Source organism: Panulirus ornatus, chromosome 6 (genome assembly GCF_036320965.1).
Source record: "Panulirus ornatus isolate Po-2019 chromosome 6, ASM3632096v1, whole genome shotgun sequence".
NCBI classification, from domain to species: domain Eukaryota; kingdom Metazoa; phylum Arthropoda; class Malacostraca; order Decapoda; family Palinuridae; genus Panulirus; species Panulirus ornatus.
Genome location: NC_092229.1, coordinates 46,031,431 through 46,049,475, shown reverse-complemented (window position 1 = coordinate 46,049,475; position 18,045 = coordinate 46,031,431). Strand labels below are relative to the sequence as shown.

General features: G+C 49.3%; 1 protein-coding gene across 1 annotated transcript in view; it reads left to right on the top strand.

The window, feature by feature from the left end:
* Positions 1-3,326: 3,326 nt before the first annotated feature.
* The window catches only part of LOC139749182 (potassium voltage-gated channel subfamily KQT member 1-like), a 953,229-nt gene continuing 938,510 nt past the window's right edge, over positions 3,327-18,045 (top strand). The window contains 1 exon segment of the mRNA XM_071662846.1: positions 3,327-4,520. The gene's annotated coding sequence lies outside the window, so the exon portion shown is untranslated.

The window sequence follows — 18,045 nt, the reverse complement described above, 5'->3', positions numbered from 1 at the left end:
ATGATTTGATCAAGAAATGGAAGCCTGTGTTCAAATATCAAGCGGGATAGGGGAGAAAGAATACTTCCCACGTATTCCCTGCGTGTCGTAGAAGGCGACTAAAAGGGGAAGGGAGCGGGGGGCTGGAAATCCTCCCCTCTCTTTTATTTTTTTTTTTTTTTAATTTTCCAAAAGAAGGAACACAGAAGGGGGTGGCCAGGTGAGGATATTCCCTCAAAAGTCCAGTCCTCTGATCTTAACGCTACCTCGCCAGCGCGGGAAATGGCGAATAGTATTGAAAGAAAAGAAAGAAGAATTTAGAAAATGATTATAACACCGAGATCACGAAAAGGAAGTCACAGACTGACAAGGGGAGGAATATGGAATGGACCGACCCACATCAGACCATCATGTCGGCTAGACTCACTCCCCAGTACCTGCTTCCTCTGGGCGCAGATGACCGAACTGGGAGCTACAGACAGCCGTGCGCAAGACCAGGAACTCCTCCCCCAGGGGAAAGTAAGAGAGAGACAAGAGACAAATGAGGAGGGTTTTACCTCCAACGGGGCCCGCCACCGGTACCTCCTTGACATCCACATTGCTTTGCCGAACACACACACAAAAAAGAGACATGTTTTCCTCGTAGATTTTCCAAGACGTTGTAGTGACGTGGACGCCAAAGCCGGAGATGCCAAAACTAGGACATCACAGAGCGCCACCGTCCCATCTCCCAAGGGCCGGGTAAGAATGAGTAACCCTGGGTTTTAAGGAGGAGGCATCTAGCGAAAGCATCAGGCTCAAACCATCCCGACCAGTATGGATTCCTGTGAGCCAGGGGCACTGCTTCCGTGATCAGGATTGTGGCAGGAAGATAGGAAAAAAAGAATATTGCCATCACCAGAGAACGCGAGATGAACGGTGCGATCAGACATACAGACATATGGAAAGCCTTTGGTATTATGTAGGCTGGGAGGCCTAGAATACAAACAGGGCCGGCCCTAACCTTTCAGGGAAGGCCCTAAGCCGATTTTTTTTTTTTTTTGAAGGGTCATTCCTCCACGCTTCAAACTCCCCCTCTTATATCCCGAGCTTTGAGGAGGGACGGAGGGTGTCAGGGACAGCCCGTCTGGATTTCTGAAGGTCGTGGCTTAAGAGGGTGTCTGTCCTCAGCATCTTGGCCTTACGCCATGAGCGTATAGGAAGGGCCTGACCTGCGTACAGCCGGTACAGTCTGAGGCACGCCACACGTCGCAGAAATGACTGTATCATCCCACCTTCCTGAACCAGCGCGTCGCAACAACCCTCTGTAGTGTCTCTAGCACACACCCCTCTGTCAAGTGGCGCGCCCACAAGTGTACGTAGTGCGTTACCACGATCCTCATCCATTTACTGACACAGCTAACATACCTCACCCAGTGGACGACATGTATATAGACATCCTCTGTGCCGAGGACGCTACTTAAATAATTTCAAACAACTCGGTCCCTTAACACACACACACACACACACACACACACACACACACACACACGCTCATAGATAAAGCACAGGCGTCCGGAGTAAGTTGCGAAAGAGGTGGGAAAGTAAACACGAAGGGAAATGAACTCGTCATATTGGCGATGGGAGGAACGAAACTACAGGACGTCACTCATACAGGCAGACAGCTTATCCCCTCCCCATCACAGGAGGTGCAGAAACCTTGGGGGGGGGGGGGTCATGCACCAGCATCGTTACGACGGTTGATGACGCAACAGATCATGTCCCCCATGGCACCCACTCAAGGGAAAGCGGGCATGGATGGCCATCGGTCTGTGTAGGCATCTAGTGACTTCCCTCGAGGCAGAATTCACACCTGGCGAAGGTTAGGGTTTATACCTGTCCTCACCTTCTTCCATCATGACGCCCACGCACATCCCGCCTCCAGAACTCGCTGGCTGAAGCCACGGAGGGTGGAACACAGGAGGGGGTGGTCGTCGTCGTCGTCTACCACACTGGCCACACACACACACACGAGAGATCATACCATGACACCCTAAGAAACTCCTAGAAACTGGCAACGTAGTTAGGAGAAGGAGCGGATAGCGACGATGCAAACTGCTGCAGGCGCTACCCGTCCTACCCGCTAGCACGGAACACACACACACACACACACACACACACACCGTCTCGCTGACCACGGAGCCTCAGAACACCTAGGGTGACACACAGCCATCCGTCGACCTACACAGACTTACTTTGGCCTAGTGGCCACTTTAACCCCTGCTTAAACCAACACGAAACAACAACAACAACATTACTTACACACACACACACACACCTACACACACACACACCTAGTCTGCGGGGGAGGAGAGAGAGAGAGAGAGAGAGAGAGAGAGAGAGAGAGAGAGAGAGAGAGAGAGAGAGAGAGAGAGACGGGTGGGGTGTGTGTGTGTGTGTGTGTAAGGCACCGAACACAAGTTTTCAGAAAACCTTTCCACACTCACACACACACACACACACACACACATGCAGTGGCACAAAACCTGCGCCATACACCTGACTCTCTCTCTCTCTCTCTCTCTCTCTCTCTCTCTCTCTCTCTCTCTCTCTCTCTCTCTCTCTCCCCTATTTCAGAACTTCACCTTCCGCTGTCCGGCCTCTTCCTCCCCATTTTCTGTAACGAACCCTATAAGAAAAAGGGGATTAGTCGCAGAGTTGATCGGTAGGGTCAGAGGACTGTGGAAGCGCAGGGGTTGAAGAGATGTTAGTGGGTGATGGATAGACAAGGAATGGGATTGACGTACGAAAAGTGGGAGAGGGTTGGTGTGGTGATGGTTGCGAGATGGGGAGAGGGAGGTGGTAGTGAAGGTGAGGGGGAGGAAGAGAAGGTGTTGAAGAAGCTGAGGGAGAGGGAGGTGGTAGTGAAGGTGAGAGGGAGGAAGGGAGGGTGTTGAAGAAGCTGAGGGAGAGGGAGGAAGAGAGGGTGGTGAAGAAGCTGAGGGAGAAGGAGTAGTTGAGGGCTTGTTGTGGGAGGTGCTGGTATAGTACCCATTAGAGTAGGGAGGAGGTGGGTGTTCATAGGGTTAGGGAGAGGGGGAGGTGGTGTTGGTGAGTGAGGGAAGTGGGGTCGGGCTGGTGGTTGCTCTCGGAAGGGTGAGGGAGGGAGGGAGGGAGGCCAAGCGGAGCGGGGTGAGTGAGGGAGGGAGGGAGGGAAGCAGGCCGGCCGGGCAGCGGAGGGTGTAAGTAAGGGAGGGAAGGAGGGCGGGCAGCGGGGCTGGGCGGGGCGGGGCGGGTGAGTAAGGGAGGGAGGGAGGGAAGCGGGGCGGGCGGGCGGGCGGGCGGCACACAGTTCGGTCGTTAGTACACACGCGGGGCTCCTCGCGTCAGCACCAACAGCTCCTCCTGGCCAACCCGCCCGGCTGTCCCGTTCACCCGCGCCCGCCGCCGCCCGACCGTAGCTTCCCCTCATCCGCGGCCTCCGACGCGGGTCGTGTCGCAGCCGCGGAGTACAACCACACACACACACACACTCCTGACCTTCAAACCTCAGCCCTCAACTTGCTTCTTTAAGACGATGTAAACACGCTTGGTACTAGAGGAGGAGAAATCTGACTTCGAGTCGAACGAGCTGGTCGAAGTAAACCTTCAATGCTTCGTGAGCGAAGCCCAGGACAGCAGTGTTACATGTGTGGTCTTGTGCCCCTCTTGGGGGTCGTGTCTGGCGCTGTTTGCCGCCTGTGTGGGACGAGCCAGAGAGTGAAGGTGGTCACAGGTGGTGTGACTGTTCGAAGCTGAAGCAGACAACCTTGTGCTGGCGAAGCTGGTTTCGTTCGCTGGTTACCCTCAGAGAGAGAGAGAGAGAGAGTGGGTGGACCGAGTGAACAGGTACTGGGGACAGAGGTGGTGTTACAGCACACCAGCGGAGACGAGAGTGTTCAGGAACCCCCTGACGAGGCAGAAAGTGAGGAAGATCGACTGTCGTCCACTGCATAATTTACACCGAGGTCCGATGATTCATCAAGGGGTCTCGGGGGGGAACCGCTCTACTGAACCTCTGTGGTAAATGAATTATTAATAGGCCTTAGATCTCATTATCGTTAGCTGGCTACTCATGATCTCCCTCTGAAACTCGTACGTTGTGTCTATAATGAATATTAACTGTGCTAGATATCAAAGAGATCCAGTTTAAACTTTCGCTGAAGCTTCGAATGTATGTATGTGTTAGCTTGTGAGCTTGAAGTGAAAGCTTCCAACATGCTCTTGAACTTCCTCTAAGAGTTCGGACGGGCGCGTGAACTTTTCCACTGGAGCTTCGAACATGCGCCTCGCACTGACCTTAGCCATAAAGAGAGACTTCAGCTGGTTGAGCGCTGTGTTAGTGTTGTGAACAGTGGTAGACGAACCCACGTTGAACACCCGGTGAGGAAGTAAACTCACCCTGGCGCAACGCTGGTTGTGTTTTGCTTGTGTTTAGTGAACGATGGGAATCAAAACGCGGAGAACCCACGGCTCTCCCTTCAACACGATAATCAAACAGTTCCTCCTCCCCGCTAATTCAGGTACGTGTTCCTCCCCTTCTTGTCATTGCATTTATCATTACCGTGTGTGTGTGAGTGTGTGGGACGGGAGACGAGTTTGATACACTTGCGGTGTTGCCCCGTCTCTTAACCTTGTATGTATATATATGTCTTAATGTTATGTATACACACGCATATGCACATCCCAACTTGAAGCCAGGTTCCCATTTCATCGACCTGACGCAAAGGTGAGGATGAACAGCTGCGTTGACTGTGAGTCGACCCTCCCGTCTCCGGGACTCGAACCCGTGTTATTTAAATTGTTGGGTCGGAAGATTGGTGGGTGGGGGGGGTTACTTCCAAGCCGTAATTTGCAGTCTACGGACAGACCTTGGCCGACAGGGACGAAAGGTTAGCATAACGGACAGGCGAGGGGAATTTGGACTTCGCGGATAGACGTGTAGACAGTGGGCGCCACGGACGCCTGAACGGACAGGTTAGCGCCACGGACGGACCGCCATTGAGCACCACGGACGATTGAACGGACAGTAAGCGCCTAGGACGGACGGACAGTGAGCCCCACAGACGATTGAACGGACAGTAAGTGCCACGGACGGACGGACAGTGAGCCCCACAGACGATTGAATGGACAGTAAGTGCCACGGACAGTGAGCCCCACGGACGATTGAACGGACAGTAAGTGCCACGGACGGACGGACAGTGAGCCCCACGGACGATTGAACGGACAGTAAGTGCCACGGACGGACGGACAGTGAGCCCCACGGACGATTGAACGGACAGTAAGTGCCACGGACGGACGGACAGTGACCACCACGGACGATTGAACGGACAGTAAGCGCCACGAACGGACTGCCGTTGAGCGTAACGGACGATTGAACGGAGAGTGAGCGCCACGGACAGACTGCCACTGAGCACCACGGACGATTGAACGGACAGTAAGCGCTACGGACGATTGAACGGACAGTGAGCCCCTCTGACGCAGAGTGAGTACCCCGAAGACCCGGACGGACTGTGAGCGTCACGGACAGACAGAGAGCCCCACGGACGGATGGACGGACGGGGAGGCAGAAACCACGCACAGGCATAGATCACTTGGAAAACCTCGCTTTAAAGAAAAAGCGGGAAAAACTAGTTTTCAACTTGGGAAATACTTGGTGAATATATGGTGGTGGAATCTTTGGTGGTGGGAGGGGGGAGAATCTTTTACACCCCCCAGAGCCCCTAGCTGGGGCCCCAGGCTGTTGGGTCGTGTGGTCGACCAAGCTGTTGTGAGCTGCAGGCCCCACACAGGCCCTCCCTCCCACCCTCACTGCCTGGTACACTTGTGGAGGTACTTGGCCACAACACTGGCGAACTTCTTTGGACTGTGGTGCGCCACCGTGTCCATGGACACCCACCTCCCACCTCCTCCTCGAGTGTATAGTGTTCCCTCTTCATGTCACGTATCATCGCACCCTTTGAATTTCAGTCCCTAGCCAGAAATACATAGCCTAAGGGGCTTTGAATTTCAGTCCCTACAGAGTCTTCTAGCTTGAAATACATAGCCTAAAGGGGCTCTGAATTTCAGTCCCTAGCCAGAAATACATAGCCTAAGGGGCTTTGAATTTCAGTCCCTACAGAGTCTTCTAGCCTGAAATACATAGCCAAAGGGGCTCTGAATTTCAGTCCCTAGCCAGAAAGCCTAAGGGGCTTTGAATTTCAGTCCCTACAGAGTCTTCTGGCCTGAAATACATAGCCAAAGGGGCTTTGAATTTCAGTCCCTACAGTCTTCTGGCCTGAAATACATAGCCTAAGGGGCTCTGAATTTCAGTCCCTAGCCAGAAATACATAGCCTAAGGGGCTTTGAATTTCAGTCCCTACAGAGTCTTCTAGCTTGAAATACATAGCTTAAGGGGCTCTGAATTTCAGTCCCTAGCCAGAAATACATAGCCTAAGGGGCTTTGAATTTCAGTCCCTACAGAGTCTTCTAGCTTGAAATACATAGCCTAAGGGGCTTTGAATTTCAGTCCCTAGCCAGAAATACATAGCCTAAGGGGCTTTGAATTTCAGTCCTTACAGAGTCTTCTAGCTTGAAATACATAGCCTAAAGGGGCTCTGAATTTCAGTCCCTAGCCAGAAATACATAGCCTAAGGGGCTTTGAATTTCAGTCCCTACAGAGTCTTCTGGCCTGAAATACATAGCCAAAGGGGCTAGTTTAGAGCTAGTCGTAAAAAAAAAGTACTGAGCGACATAGGCTTAAAAAAAAAAGAAAAGTAGTCATGGGGGAACATTGTCAAATGTGTGGTGTGTAACATACTCTATACATTTAGTTCGGATCACAACTTCACAACCTGCGAGATTAGCGTGATGGTCTGGTTATAATCATATGTGAGATACAGTACTCAAGTTATTTAAAGAACAAAAAAAGAAGGGAAATTTAGAATGTTCAAATAGCGAATGTAACAAGAAATTTAGTATTGTCAAACCACCGAAGTAAAGCTTAGATACAAGGTAGAAAACGGGGGATGGAAAGTGTGGCGAGGGGGGACTTCACAGCAGGACACAGCTTGAGAAAGTGGCCGATTAGACATGGGTTACTCAGCTCTGAGATTGATTTTATTTTTTTTTGTTGTTTCCTTGATAGAGAGAGAGAGAGAGAGAGAGAGAGAGAGAGAGAGAGAGAGAGAGAGAGAGAGAGAGAGAGAGATTAAAACCGAATCATATATATTTTTTTTTTGGGGGGGGAGTCCAATTTCCTTTTATGCGAGGAAACTTCCGAGACATTATAAGGTAATAAACAAGTAATAATGGCCTTTAAGAATGACCAATCATAATGGCCTGATAGGCTTTTGTTATTATTACTATTATTATTATTATTATTATTATTATTATTATTATTATTAGTATAATTATTATTATTATCATTATTAATACCTTAGAAGAAATGGATAATGACTGTGACCTTTCCACAGTTTAAGAAAATAAAAAAAGAAAACACGAAATGAGATCAAAAGATATAGTTTAACCGTGTTTACAATCTGATACGCTTTCATGATCCGCTCATAAATAGATGGTTTGGAAGTAGGCAGAGAGAGAGAGAGAGAGAGAGAGAGAGAGAGAGAGAGAGAGAGAGAGTGTGTTACCAGACTCAGCCAGTTTGTGGGTTACCCCGCGAGTTACAAACTCACCTTCGGCGAGAAGCAATACAGTCTTGTTGAGGAACATTTCACACTAGAGGAGGGGAGGTTTTATCGTTACCCTGCTTCTGGAAGTAGCGCAGCCTTAGGGTTGCAGCAGGAGCTCCTGAAAAGGAATCTTGGAGTCACGTCAGTGAGTCAGTTGTTGTTCGCTGATGATACAGCGCTGGTGGCGGATTCGGATGAGAAACTGCAGAAGCTGGTGACTGAGTTTGGTAAAGTGTGTGAAAGAAGAAAGGTGAGAGTAGATGTGAAGAAGAGCAAGGTTATTAGGTACAGTAGGGTTGAGGGACAAGTCAAGTGGGAATAAGTTTGAATGGAGAAAAACTGGAGGAAGTGAAGTGTTTTAGATATCTGGGAGTGGATCTGGCAGCGGATGGAACCATGGAAGCGGAATTTCTGCGAGCGTTGAAAAGTGTGTGGAAGGCGAGAACATTATGTCGGGAAGCAAAAATGGGTATGTTTGAAGGTATAGTGGTTCCAACAATGTTATATGGTTGCGAGGCGTGGGCTATAGATAGGGTTGTGCGGAGGAGGATGGATGTGTTGGAAATGAGATGGTTGAGGACAATATGTGGTGTGAGGTGGTTTGATCGAGTAAGTAATGAAAGGGTAAGAGAGATGTGTGGTAATAAAAAAGAGTGTGGTTGAGAGAGCAGAGGAGGGTGTTTTGAAATGGTTTGGTCACATGGAGAGAATGAGTGTGGAAAGATTGACAAAGAGGATATATATGTCAGAGGTGGAAGGAACGAGAAGTGGAAGACCAAATTGGATGTGGAAAGACGGAGTGAAAAAGATTTTGAGTGATCATGGCCTGAACATGCAGGAGGGTAAAAGGCGTGCAAGGAATAGATTGAATTGGAACGATGTGATATACCGGGGTCGACGTGCTGTCAATGGATTGGACCAGGGCACATGAAGCGCCTAGGGTAAACCATGGAAAGTTTTGTGGGGCCTGGATGTGGAAAGGGAGCTGTGGTTTCGGTGCATTATACATGACAGCTAGAGACTAAGTGTGAACGAATGTGGCCTTTGTTGTCTTTTCCTAGCGCTTCCTCGCGCGCATGCGGGAGAAGGGGGTTGTCATCTCATGTGTGGAGGGCTGGCGACGGGAATGAATAAAGGCAGCAAGTATGATTTGTGTACATGTGTATATATGTATATGTCTGTTTATGTATATATATGTTTATGTTGAAATGTATAGGTATGTATATGTGCGTGTGTGGACATGTATGTATGTACATGTGTATGTGGGTGGGTTGGACCATTCTTTCGTCTGTTTCCTTGCGCTACCTCGCTAACGCGGGAGACAGCGACAAAATATAATAAGTGAAAGTAAATAGTCATGTGTAATGCACCAAAACCACAGCTCCCTATCCACAACCAGGCCCCACAGACCTCTCCATGGTCTACCCCGGCCGCTTTGCATGACCTGGTTCAGTCCACTGATAACACGTCTGCCCATATATATATATATATATATATATATATATATATATATATATATATATATATATATAGAGAGAGAGAGAGAGAGAGAGAGAGAGAGAGAGAGAGAGAGAGAAATTCACCTGCACTCTCACCCACTTCAGCTTTTTTGCAACTTCATTTTTTGAGAGGCTTTTGTCGCCTCTCTTCACCAAACCATTCGCCGGACACTCCAGCTACATGTACCTCCGCGCCCCAAGCACACACGACATCTACCACCCCATCACCTACCATGCTTGACGACCTTCGAAATACTCCCTACATCTCCTTTTTTCCCTTTCTCTTCCTCCCGCCACGTCCCCATGTGCTCACTGCGCCGATGCTGCCGTTTCTCGCCTCCTTCGAGAATATTTTCCTGACTCTTTCCTCAAGTTCGCCCTCATTTGCCCTCTTTATCACCCGTCGCACCTTTCTCTCGACTACCACCCCGCCGCCGCTTCCTCCTGCACTCCTGACCTGGGGCAGACGCCCATACACCCTTCCTCTCTCACTAACATCTTGATCTCCTCATTGCTCATAGCCCACCGTGCACCGTCATTGCTCACATGCGCATGCCACCCCACCTTCCACAAGCCACACAGCTTCTTTCGCACGTGCAAGCCCTTACGTTTACTCTCCCCTTTGAACCACGCCGCCGGACGGCAGTAAACTTGACGGCAAAGGGAACCATGGGAGCTGAAGGGAACCACAAGGCGGGTGTGTGGACAGAGCGTCAGGGTGTGTTGAGGAGTGTCTGGCAAGAGAGGTTGATGGTTGGACGGATGGAGAGGAGGAGTATGCTTGATCATACAGCCTTCCCGAAGGTAATGTAGCGATGAGAGTCTCAAGGTGTCCTTAAATGTGGACGAACGGAAGAGGCTGTGGGTGTATCGGAGATTGAATGCCAGAGGACAGCATGTGGCGTTGGGAGGGTTGATCGAGTAAGGACTGACGCAGAGAGAGAGAGAGAGAGAGAGAGAGAGAGAGAGAGAGAGAGAGAGAGAGAGAGAGAGAGAGAGAGAGAGAACTGCGGTAGTAAGCAGAGCATGTTTGGGAAAAGATGAGCTGGGTGTGTTGCAGTGGTTTGAGCCTATAGAGAGGATGAGTGAGAAGAGACTGACCGAGAGGATGTTCTGTGCGGGTCATGAGTGGACGGACTAAAGAGGAGTGGAAGACCAAGGACGAGGCGGAAGGATGGAGTGAAAAACGCCTCGAGTTATCGAAGCCTGAACATGCACGAGGGTGTGAGGCGACGAAAGGATAGAACAAACCGGAGCGATGTGATACACAAGGAGCGACGTGCTGTTAGTGGGTTGAATTAGGGCAAATGAAGTGGCCAGGGAAAAGAAGAGAAAGGTCTCTGGGTCTCTACAGGTCGCAGGGGAGCCTATGGTTTCTGAACATTGTACAGGATATCTAGGGAGTTAGGTGTGAGCCGATGAGTGCCGTATCTTCATCTGTTCCGGTCGCCACCTCACTAACGTAAGGGAGGATAACAATTGCTCTAGCAAAGCAGCATCAAGAACAAAATGAGAGTGGTCTCACATGGACACACGTAGTCTCCAGCTGTCCTGTTTAATGCACCGCAACCAGATCCCACCAGAAATAGCCAACCCCCACAGACCAGTCCATCACTTATCATCTTCACTTCATTTGCCCTGGTTCACTCCACGGACGGCACGTTGCCCCGGGGGGGAGGGTTGCCATACCACGTTGACCCATTTCCGTCTCTGCAGTGGACGCCTCTCGCCCCAAAGCCTCACTTTTCCCATCCTTCCATACCCTTCTCGGGCTTCTCCTAACCTTGCCCCTTCCTTTCATGTGTCCTCTCTGCTAGTCTTTCTTCACTCATCCTTTCCATCTTCCCGTACCATATCCTCCAGGTGCTCTCCATTTATGCTTGCACTCAGATTGTTCCTTCTTGTCTCTACTGAATCTCATTAGCTTACTTTTGTCCTCGTTTTCATACATTCTCCTTTCACACACACACACACACACACACACACTTCACACACACTCACACACACACACACACCTAAACACTCTTAGGAGTTTTTCTCTGGAGGCTGCCACCAGACCCGTGTCATCAGCAAAAAGCAAGTGACTCGTTTTCCCAAGCGCCCTCCACACCCATCCACCTCCTGAGCATACTAGTGAGGCACTTCTTGCTCCAAGACTCACGCATTTACTTCCCTTACCAACCCATCCTTGAACACATCAAACAGCCACGGTGATATCACACACCCTTGTTGGAGAACCACCTTCGCTGGGAAGCCCTCTCACCTACTCCGCTCCAGCTCACACCTACGCCTCATTCTGCCAGTAATGATTCCTCACTGTAAACAGTATCTTTCCTCCCACACCACCTGTTCGTAGCATCCTCCACAAAGCATCTCTGTCACCCATATCATACCTGTTCTCCAGATTCTTAAGCTCCTCTTTTTCTTCGAGTATTTCTCACATATATTTTTTTCAAGGCCAACACCTGGCCCACACATCCTCTACCACTCCTCCCCAGCCTGATTGCTCTGTGTGTACCACCAACCCTATCAGCTACCACTCTCCCATACACCTCAGCAGTTATACCTCTGTAGCTCAAAGATTCACTGTCCTCCATGTCCTTGTGCTAGAGCACTATGAACGTATTTCGACTGTCCTTTGGCACATCACATTGGACCGTACAAACTTCGAACAACCTGAATAACCAAACAACATTGTTGTTCCTTTTATTGAGAAACGTATTTGCAATTCCATCGCCTCCTGTCGCTCTTCATCTTCTTTAAGGTTTTCACGACCTTCTCTCTCTCTTCACGACCTCCTCCTTCCTCTCTTTGTACCATAACAGACGCCCTAACTCACGTGTCACGTCCGTTCCACCTCGTCGCAAGCGCACCTCGCCCGCCTCTCCTATCATCTGACACATTCGGTTTGCTCTTCAAAATACTCACTCGTTCTCTTCGTCGCATGTTTGCCTCTTCGCTTCAGCGTCGCTCCCATCTGTTCCCTTCTTCTCTTGACAACATCCACCTCCTTCCAAAACATGTTCGTATTATCTCTGAAGTTCCTCCATGATGTGTCCCGCTGTCTCTCATTTGCCGTCTTTTCTTTCTTCATGTTCAGGACCTTTCTGATGACCTCCCGACATTTTCTCTTGTACTTCTCCCAGTCACTCGCGTTCCCTCCGTACATGTACCGTCCACTCACCTCCCATTTCTCTCATACTAGCGATTTAACTTCCTCATCCCACAGTCATTTACCCTTCTGCATACGTCCACTTCCCACCATGCGCATGCCACACACTTCGTTCAGACATTCAAGCACCACTGGTCTAATGTCCTTCCTCTCCTTTCCTGCTACCCTTAGTGTCTTGTACTCTTATCTTTGTGCCGTTCTTTGCCCAGTCTCCCGTAGAATCCCCGAAGCAAACAGGCCTCCCTTTCCCCTAGCTCGATCACTCGGACCATTTTCCCTCACACGTATGTCATTTCCTCGCGACTTAAACCCACGACGGACTTTCACACGTGCCTTTTACCAAGATTGGATCCAAACACCTGCTCTTTTTTTTTTCCTTCTTGCCCGTCAGTCAGAACACGTTGCAGTCATGTCTGTTGACCCCCGTTGTTCACCATTCCACCTGTCTCCTTTAGTATACACTTTTAACTTGTATTCGTCGTAATTATTCCTCTCCCAACACACCTCGTGGAAACCCTTATGCACCTCCCTTCCCCTCAGCTATACGCTTAAGCACCCACCCTTTATCATTTAGCTCCCCAAACCCCAGCCAGGGTTCGATCCCTTACATCAAAGTGTCCAGAGCGCTCTTGTCCGTCCCTCGCTAAAAGACATTTCATATTCACATCACTTATTCCTCATTACTTATCTCTTCATCACTTACAGCAACATAAGCGCTTATCGCTCGCTTCTTTCTCGCCTGGTCGTCAGTACACGATGATACAGCCTTGACGAAGGTGGCGCTACCACTCGCGGCGTAACACAAGCTTGCTGGCGGAGTCCGGCAGCACCAAGCGTATAGCTATGCACAGAGTGTGGCGTTACGGGATTTTTGGCCACACCTTCGTCAGGCTGCGTGGCCAGCGTCACCTGCGTGGCCACGCTGGATCATCTCTCCCGCTGGCGAGAGGAGAAGCAGGTCTCGTCGAGGAACTTGACACTGCGAAGGAGTCCATTACTCCTCTGCTGCTGGCAGTAGCGCAGCCTGAGAGATGCGCGAGTTCCCGGAGAACAAGGGGTTCTGAAGGGTAATACTTGGGGTCCCGCGGCATTTATGTATATATATATTCCTATGAGTCCACGGGGAAAATGAAAAACGATAAGTTCCCAAGTGCACTTTCGTGTAATAATCACATCATCAGGGGGAGACACAAGAGAGAAATAAGTCAGTTGATATACATCGAAGAGACGAAGCTAGGACGCCATTTGGTATATATATATATATATATATATATATATATATATATATATATATATATATATATATATCTTCTCCCGTCTTTGTGAGGTAGCGTGAGGATCAGAATAATTGCCTCAATTGCACACATGCACACTTCAGGCCGTCATGTATAATGCACCGGGCCCGGAGGATGCCGACACGCCATCCGCCCGGTTCTGGCGGCAGAAGGAGCAGCAGTAGGAGCAGCAGAAGGAGCAGCAGTAGTATCATTGGGTTAGCAGCAGCAGCCTTGCTGTGGAGTACAGCCTCCTCCTCCTCCCCCTTCCCGCTCCTGCCTGTGCCTTGGTCAGACTGTCAATAGGGACTATGGGAGGGCTGTGTGTGTGTGTGTGTGCGCTTAAGCTCTTCGTGCCCCTCACTCATCAGATGACGAGGCATTTGTCCGCCCGTCGTGCTCAGGGGTCGTACCGTCGTGCTCAGGGGTCGCACCATCGTGCTCAGGGGTCGTACAGTCGTGCTCAAGGGTCGTACCATCGTGTCCGAGGGTCGTACCGTCGTGCTCATGGGTCGTACCGTCGTGTTCAAGGGTCGCACCATCGTGCCCGATACTTGCACCGTCGTGCTCAGGGATCGCACCGTCGTGCCCGAAGGTCGTACCGTCGTGCTCAAGGTTCGTCCCGTCGTGTTCAAGGGTCGTACCGTCGTGCTCAAGGTTCGTCCCGTCGTGTTCAAGGGTCGTACCGTCGTGCTCAAGGTTCGTCCCGTCGTGTTCAAGGGTCGTACCGCCGTGCTCAAGGGTCGCACCGTCGTCCAATTAAGCGTAACTGTGATATTTACGTCGTCAATTGCCAAGACCCACGGACTACATCATGGTGTGTGTGTGTGTGTGTTGTGTGTGTGTGTTGTGTTGTGTGTGTGTGTGTGTGTTGTGTTGTGTTGTGTTGTGTGTGTGTGTGTGTTGTGTGTGTGTGTGTGTGTGTGTGTGTTGGGGCTCCATCATGACCCGTCATCTACACACACACGTACACGACTCCATCTAGCTATCCATCATCTGTGCCCTCGGCCAAAGTTCCCCGATGGGTCTGGGAATGCGCCCCGGCGTGGCGATAATTCACTTATCCAGTTACTAAGTCCATCCTCCCCCCAACCCCACACGTTATGGCCTGTTTACGTTAACATCATCTAGATCCTTCTAGATCCTTCTAGAACCTTCTAGATCTAGAGGTTTCACGGTAGTCGAGCGAATATCTTGTGTCTTCGCTTAAACGCTTCCTCTCGTCTCTCTCTCTCTCTCTCTCCACTCGATATTGTAGTTTGACTTGGCAGGTTTCACCTCGAGGTCGGGTGGTTGGTCTGGCCTCTCAGTGTAGGCGAAGATCGTACGCTTGTAATGTTGCTGGTTAAGCGTAATTGCTAACTATGTGTGTGGCGCAGTATAATCTAAGAAGGGTGGACGAGTTAAGCAAGATGTCCACCCAGGCCATATATATATATATATATATATTTATATATATATATATATATATATATATATATATATATATATTATTTATTTATTTTGCTTTGTCGCTGTCTCCCGCGTCAGCGAGGTAGCGCAAGGAAACAGACGAAAGAAATGGCCCAACCCACCCACATACACATGTTGTGGGTAAAAGTTGTGTGTAAAAAGAAGTGATTTTTACGATCTGACGGTACCCGTAATGACGATTATATATATATATATATATATATATACACCGCGTGCCCCATCGCTGTCTCTCTGTCTCTCTCTCTCTGTCTCTCTCTCTCTCTCTCTCTCTCTCTCTCTCTCTCTCTCTCTCTCTCTCTCTCTCTCTCTCTCTCTCTCTCGTGTCTTAGTCCTCTCCTATCGCCTTAACGAGACAGACGCACAGGCACCCTACACTCACACGGACGGAACCACGACCAGACGGCGTCATGAACGGACGGAGAAGCAGACAGGGCAAGCAACCAAAGTAGACAGAGCAGACAACCACGATCACAAGCAGACAAGCCGGCCGATGGCAGACAACCACGATCACAAGCAGACAAACCGGCCGATGGCAAACAACCACGATCACAAGCAGACAAACCGGCCGATGGCAGACGCCAGGGTCTTGTGCAGACAAGAAAGAGAAGCAGACAACATGAAGGACAAACAAAGCAGACAATAATACCAACTGTGCCTCGTCTGCCCCCTGGGAATAAAGAAGTCTTCTATAGCGTTCACTTCCCCCCAGGTTGGAAATGCAGAGAGAAAGAAAATGGGAAGCGCCAGTTCTTTGGCCAGAAAACATTTCCCCAATTTTTCTTTGTTTTTTAGGGGTTTTTTTTGTTTTTCTCTCGATTTTCTTTTGTTTCAAATTGGTCGAGTTTTTCCTAAATAGCCTAATGAGTGGCGCAGATGTGGCATTGTATCGGTCGTGCGGATGAACGAGGGGACGATCGAAGTCGTAATGAGGTTAGGTGGTGTGTGTAGTGAGGATGCTGAAGTCATGGAGTATGTATATATATATAATATATATATTTAAGGACATTGGACCATGATGTCGTCACGATTAACGAAGGCGTGCGTTGCTGGGACATTGGACGTCATGAAGTCATCACGATTAACGAAGGCGTTGCTGGGACATTTTGGACGTCATGAAGTCATTACGATTAACGAAGGCGTTGCTGGGACATTGGACTTCATGATGTCACGATTAACGAAGGCGTTGCTGGGACATTGGACCGTCATGAAGTCATCACGATTAACGAAGGCGTTGCTGGGACATTGGACCGTCATGAAGTCATCACGATTAACGAAGGCGTTGTTGCGCTGGTCTGGTAATGGGGACTTCGGTGAAGTCACGTGTGTCCCTTGCTTGAAGTCTATGGTGACGTCTTGATCATGGCTGGTGGAGCCGAGATGGCTGGTGAAGTCATGTGGGACCACTGAAGTCAGCCATGGAGACGAGTGAAGTCATGATAGATGGTCGGCAATAAGGATAGGGTTGAGGGAACAGACAGGGTTAGATCCCAAGATCCCAAGATCCCAAGATCCCAAGATCCTGTCCCCCGTGTTCCAGCTGATGGCCCATTGCCCGTGGAGGACATTTTCCACAGCGTAGTGAAGTGCGAGGTCACTTGGATGGTGAGGTATGAAGCAGAATGGAAGTAGAAATGGCAATTCAGTTCTCGTGGGGCTGGAAGATTCGCCGGTGTTCATAACGATATTCTAATGAGGCAGTAAGACCCGAATCAGGTAATTATCGGCCAGTTAGCTGAACGTCCCATTTTTTTTTTTCGGGGGGAGACTTGAGGAAACTCTCACTCTGGACAGTATTACGAATTACGTCGTAGTCGACGAATCGCATCTTGGTGTGCAACGTAATCGTCATTGTCTGACACAGACGTTAAATAATATACACAAGAGTTAGGACGATGGTGTGCAACGTAATCGTCATTGTCTGACATAGACGTTAAATAATATACACAAGAGTTAGGACGAAAGTAAAGAGGTTAATGTCATTTATTTGGACTTTTTTTTTTTATATAATGTCATTTATTTTTCTTTTTTGCGAAAATATTCGATGAAAGTTTCACGTCGAAGTTTACAAGCGAAGCCTTCGTCAAGTGCCACGGCATCACTACGGTTGTACGTAGGTGGTTAGGAGATGGTTGACTGGCCTTATACAATGAGTGGTGATTAGGTAGTTAAAGCCTCAGAATTGTTACAGGTAACGAGTGTTGTACCATAGGGATCAATCTTGGGATATATGTATATATCATTTTTTTTTTGTCTTATTGGTTATCTGCTATGTTGTAGAATTTCAAAATAAAACACTTCAAAAAATAGAAAAAAAATGCTTGGTCAGCATTTGTGAATTTCTTCAGCTTTTTATTTCTAAATTCTAAAGCCGTGATCAGTGTGTGTGTGTGTGTGGAGTTAATGAAAAGAGAAACTAGTATTGGATACATGGGTACGGCGCTCGCTCGAATTGAAGGCCTTTGAAAATTATCCCTCGCTTTTTCCATGTCCGTGATGGGCCCTGCTTCAGGAGAGAGAGAGAGAGAGAGAGAGAGAGAGAGAGAGAGAGAGAGAGAGAGAGAGAGAGAGTTTTTAGAGTACAGTGGCCACGTGTTAAGATTATTACTGATTAAAGTCAGATCCTAATGGAACTGTCTAGACCATCGTAACGTACTAAAAAGAAGAGCGAAGGTGGAGAGGTGACTTACCACAGGCATTCGAAGTGATGGAGAGGCGCTCACACACTTTTGATCTGAGAATACCGAAGGACGCCTCAAAACCCCTGATGACTGCAGCAGGAGGAGGTAATAGGGACTGAGTTCGAAGTGGAGCGTTGGTTGGACTTCGAGGGAATTCGAAGTTCTATTTCTCCGCCCTCGGTGGGAGTTGCGAAGGCGTGAAAGGACTTGAGCAATTAGTGCAGTCGACTCCGGCACCACAAGGACCCTTTTGTACTTAGACCTGGACGGTGTGACTTGAAGCTC